The sequence below is a fragment of the Sceloporus occidentalis genome, unplaced genomic scaffold (assembly GCF_023333645.1).
Source record: "Sceloporus occidentalis isolate IW3139 unplaced genomic scaffold, rSceOcc1.0.p SCAF_7, whole genome shotgun sequence".
In the NCBI taxonomy this organism is placed as follows: Eukaryota; Metazoa; Chordata; class Lepidosauria; order Squamata; family Phrynosomatidae; genus Sceloporus; species Sceloporus occidentalis.
The window spans coordinates 48,484,178-48,490,177 of NW_028316987.1; positions in this window are offsets into that span (position 1 = coordinate 48,484,178).

Consider the following 6,000-nt stretch of genomic DNA (forward strand, 5'->3'; position numbering starts at 1 on the left):
CAAGATCACATCAGACCTAAACTGTCACTAGAAGCCAAAATGACAGCGAGGCTTTTGTACTTTGGACATATAATGAGATGGTGTGACAAACTGGGAAAGAGGGAAAGTGCTCAGTAAACCTCAAGTCAGTAGGAAAAGGAAAAACAACAATTCAGTCAAAGAAGCTATGCTTCTGAGTTTGCAAGACCTATGCAGAGTTATTAAAAGGGTCTCTTGAAAGTCCCTCTTTTCACCACAAGTCAAAGTTGACCTGTCACATAGCAACAAATGCAAAACAAATTGTAGCTTATGTGGAAGTTGTATAAATGTGCCCAATGGAAAAACTGCAGTAACGTTCTTCCTCACGTTACTGTGCTTCACACCTTAAAACTGTATTTTAGACTTCTGTGGAATGGAGTTTGCATATACAGAAGGTGACCAGAAGCAGGAAAATTATATTAGCCATTTCTGCTTAAAATACCTTTGCTGTTAGGACATCAACTTTCCCCATGATCCAGATTTTGCTGCTGATTTGATGGCCACCTACCCACAGATATTTTATCTATTGTAATTGGAAGTGCTTTGAAAATATTTTATTTTTCTCCTGTCATCCTCCCAATATAAATAGAGGTGGCAAAATATATCCTACAGAGTAATAACTGAAGCATTATACAATATGCCCACTCCTAATGCCATACTATATGCGTCTGAGTATTTTTTGAAAAAATAATTAAATTACTATTATTAACATTATTTCATTAAATTGTTTGACACCTCTGATGGAATGCATATGAATGCAGTTTAGCTGCTGCCATTTATGAAGCTTTTGTTCTCCCAGCATGATATTTAACACACTTCCATATGCTAAAATGTACATCTCCCCTGAGTAGATCTCCCACAGTTTCACTTCTTGTCATGTTCTGCAACTTGGTATGGTTCCAGACCTCCCCAAGAGTTTAAGTGCTGAACAATAATACAGATTACTGTTGTAGCATAATTGGTGATGAATGATGCAGCAGACGTTTTATTCAAGAGAAGAATTCCAGGGATTTTTCTGATGGGGACCTGCATCTTCTTGCAGTCAATGGCTGTATTGGTTAAATAACAAATTCTACTGTAACTGTCCTGGCCAGTGCTCAAATTCCCTTCTGCTGGCTAAATGGGGCCCCTGGACTGGTGCATACTCCATCTAGGTTGAAGCCAATGAAAGCAAACAAAGTGTGCAGGCATGATCCATCTCACTTCCCTCCATAGCTATGAAAGCCATATAAACAGATTAACAACAGACAAAATCTCATTCTCCCAGCCCATTTTCAGCCTTTAAATTTTTCCCAGCCTGAAACTGCCAAACTAATGCAAAACATATAATACAAGGTCACTAAAGCAAATGGATTCTTTCTCTACACTGGACAGCTTCTAACATTTGGCCATGATGCTAACAAGGACTCCAAAAACCATTTGTATGATGGCAGAGGTCCAACTTGCTTCCACTACTTCTCTACAATATACAAATTGGGTGTGAAACTGTTGTCTCTCCATTAGTTGCAAAGCTGTTCTGTAAAGAGAGGGTTAACTTGGACAAATTATTTGAATGAGCTTTAAGAACAGGCAGTGCTGAGATTACAAGTCTTACATTTGAGCCCATTAACCTATCTGAAAAGCAATTATCACAAAATCCTACATCTGAACATAGCTCTTCATGTGCTTATCAATATCGTCCTACTGTCCAGCAATTGATTTGTCCCAAGAGTAGCTCGGCTGAGGGAAGGCCAGTCTTGAAGCAATATACACACCCCACACAAACACATACACAAATACGCACAGCTTACCATGAGCATCTGGAATAGTTACTCCTGTTCACAGTACTAGCTCATTACACTTTGCCTGGCAGTATAAATGTCAACATTTTTTTTTACTGCTGGCTGGGTGATTCTATGAGATGTAGTCCAAAAAGGTAACTTTCTTAAGCTCCAGTGTCCAACTGCATAATATCTCAACCTTCCTTGCATCAAGCTCAAAGCAACTTACAAGCAATCTCTCAGTGTTCCTTGAAAATATCATAGAACAGGTGTGAGTGTGAGAATATTTTTGGCCTAAATCCAACAGCGAGTCCCACCTAGGGCAGATCCAATGAATCAATGGGATTTACATAATGTTGAATGTCATTTACAAATTAACTGAATCTGTCTAACCCATTTGGGACTAATGATTGGATATAGGCCAGTATTTTTATTAATAGAGAAAAGACATCATATTAAGAAAATAAGAAGAATCATACTGATTCTGAGCCAGAGTTTACCTAATCCATTACGCTTTGTCAACCACACATCTATGGGAGGGTACAGTCGCAATTGTTTTTTCCTGTTGTTGCATTCCAGCAGTAAGTTTTCTGTGACAGATTACCTCTGAGCTGGGAAGTTGCATCCTGACTAGTAATCTTCCATAAATCTGTCTGGAAGAAATTCAAAACCTGTTTCCAATAGTCTCTCATTTATTTATTTTTTCCACAGGTTGCATCTCTTTCTGTCATATGCCATCTATTGGGACACTTTGGTTTTCTTGCTTTCAATGAGAATCACATTGTTTTTGGAACTCGAAAGAACAGCTCAAATATTAAGAGATTATTTTATAAAGGACTTAAAATGTAGTGGACAAAGCCACTTGTTGAACAGATTGCCTGGCTGCTTTGTTTATTTAAATAAAAAGGAAATGATTCTGTTCATTCTGAGATGTGCCAGTGAGATATACAAGGGCTGTTTTTGGCTTGAAGCTGAAGATGGCCCAACATTTATCTAACCGCTATATGACATTGCTGCCATTTACTCCTGAACAGATGCCACACACTATTTCTTCAGGGCTGAAATTTCAGCCATAATCAATGAGAGTCATTTTCTTTATTTCACTCAATGAAATAAATGCAAATGAGAATGCAAATGAGAATGCAAAATTCAGGTCCTTATGAATAGTCTGGAGGAAGGATTGTCATATTTCTATGGTCATTAACAGAATATTTCAGAGCAGGGACTGAGGAGCAAAACAGATGTAACATTGGAGATCTGTGGTTGGATATAAAAACAGCAGAGGCAACAAGCGGTCTGTGTGTGGACTGCTCCAATTTTGATTGCAGTATAGATGTTGGGGGGAAAGGCTAAAGCTTGTCTTCCATATCATTTTCTCAATCTAAATCAGTCCCCTAAAGCGGCACCTTATTTATTTTTTAATCCAGGTGGCTGGCAACCATGGATTAAAGATGCTTGGAGTGTGTAGAATTTTTATTTGGAATTTACCATGGGAAAAAATTAGCCTCCCCCAACCATTATTAGAGGAAGAAATCATTTTAAATGTAAAGGATTTGTTAAAAAGTCAGAAGGGAGGAGGTAGGCAAAGACAGAAAATGTTTTCAAAGATATGCTGCATTTTAAAAAAACTTAATTTAAAACAGCTTTGAAACTTTTAATTTGTGTGGTGTATTTAATTTAATTTTAGTGTCACTAATAATTTAATTCTATTTTAATGTTGGTCTGTTGAATGTTTTAACAACATTTGTTTAAATCTCTTTAATTTCTGAGCAGATGTGAGTGCCAATTTTGGGGGAAAGTGGAGGACTGTTGTTGTTGTTGTTGTTGTTGTTGTTATTGCTGCTGCTGCTGTTATTAATGCTTTTCCACCATTCAACCAATGTGCAAATCAAAATATGCTTATCTTGCAAAGTTCAGCCTTCTCCAAATTTTTAACACAGCTTTTAATATATATATATATATATATATATTCTAAAATTGTGTATATTAAGGAAAATTGCACACAAATTAAAAATATATATTATTGAAAGTGATGTTCAGTAATGCATTCTATAGTAGAATTGGGGGGGGGGGGGGGTGGAATCAGACAAAATGAAATACTGTACAAAAATAAATATATTAAGAAGAAATGCACACAAAAGCCTCTACAAATTTTCAAGAAAACAAGACCCAAACCTCTTTTAGGAAAAACTATTTAAAGGTAAGACATATGACCACTAAACTTATGTATTTTTTCTGTTTTTTTTTAAATGAGCATATTAAACAGTATGAAAATCTGCATATCTATACATGAGCTTGAAATTCCTACATTTATATTCATGATGATGTTCAGGAATATCTCAATCAAGCCATAAGTGCAGAGACCACAGTCACAGATGATAGTCCTTCTCTTCAGGATAGCAGACGTTCATGATAGATGGCATGTGACAAGTAAGAGGGAGGGAAGGAGGGAGAATGATTGCATACTGTGTGCTAAATGATAGGAAAACAGCATTAGAATCCATGCTTTTTTGATCAGATGGAAGAGAACTTTACAAGAAAAAAAAGGGATTCTTTCTTTTCTTTTTAGTCTGTTATGTTTTGTTATGTTGCTGAATTAAGTTGATCCAGCACAAAAATGTTGCTGTTAACATCGCTTTGAAATTCCCAAATAAGGGGAGAGGCATGATTGGTGGATCCAGCCTGCAGACTACTTTAGGATTAAATCTAGACATCCTCTGGACAGATTCATTTTGACCCATGCAAACCCTCCATGGAGCTCCCTTTTCTGAAACTGCTAGACACAAGGGGGACTGTGGAGGGGGGTTTAGATATCAGTGGGTTTAAATTTGAGACATCAGTGGTATTATGAATTTGTCCACCATGTTGCTGGTGAGGTTCTCATGAGAGTTTTTAGCAGGCCTGCTGGATCTCAGAGCCTGGCACCCTCTTCTCTGGTCATGAGAGCAAGGAGGAGATATCTTAAGAGTGCTACCTTGAAAGGTGTGTGCATATTTTCCTCATTGGTTAAACTCTGTGGGATTTTTTAATTGAGCAGTGGTTGATGCTTAAGATATCATGTTTAATAATTTAATAATTTCACCAGGGCCTCACCCTTGTAACATCACTAGGACCCACCTCCTGTGACATCTTAGGTTGCACCAGTGTCTCAGGTTTCAGCCCTGAAATCTTTGGCCTGGGATATTACTGATCTGGAAATCCTATTATCCAGGGAACATGGGTAATACAGTTCCTGTGCATTGTAGTGTGTCAGATGCCAAGTATAACTGCTGGCCTCACCCATGTGGACTAACATTTCCTAGAAGCCAATTTGAGCAGCAGAGTCTTCTAAACCCTGAAATTGGGACACATCATTGCTAGAAGCTTCTCTGCAATACCACCCCCTAACCATCTTCAAATCTGAGAAAGGGAGGAAGTGGGGAAATGCCTGTGGTGCTACTACTTATATCTAAAAAGAATAATAGAGATAGAAATCTCATGAGTTCAAAATTAAGGCAATTTAAAGTGAATACAGGGCATTTAAAAGTCATTCTATAAAACCTGTGGACTTTAAGGAAACATTTCGAATGGGACAGAAAGGACAGTACATCCACCATTTCTTCAGATTCAAGGCTGCGCTTGATCTTTTCCCAATTCCAGTTTTTATTCTTCTATAACTTTCAAAACACACTTTTTTGTGAAAAAATGCATATCCTCTGGTTTGCAGGGAGAGTCCCAATCAATCCTATGTCATCCACTTTTTTTCCAGTTGCTTTTAAAAGGTCCCAGTTTGTCTCTCCTCCTCTCACTTTCACCCTTTGTCCTTAGTTTATTTAAATTGCTGCAAACTGAGTTCAAAGGGCAAAAGTAGTTTTCATTTAAATAACTCAGAGGGGAAGAGAGAAAAGGAAGGGGCAGGGATCTTGTCCTTTTTCTAGATTCAGGCAAAAGCAAAATGTTGCTGCCTCTTCTAGCTTTTGTCATCTTGACCATACTCTGATGATGCTTGGCCATATGTCCTGGTTTTCCTCTTGGAAATGCAGGAGTGTATGAAAAACTGACTTTTATAAATCTATCCAGACAGCACTATTGCCAGATCCAGTGAAACTGTTATTGGCACTTGCTAAGTTTCTCAGTGCAGCCACAACTCTTTAAAATGAAACCAAGACAATCTGTTTGTTACATCTATGAGTGACGTTATGTGGTAAAATGAAACATTGTTTACTCCAGGCTAACAAACTTG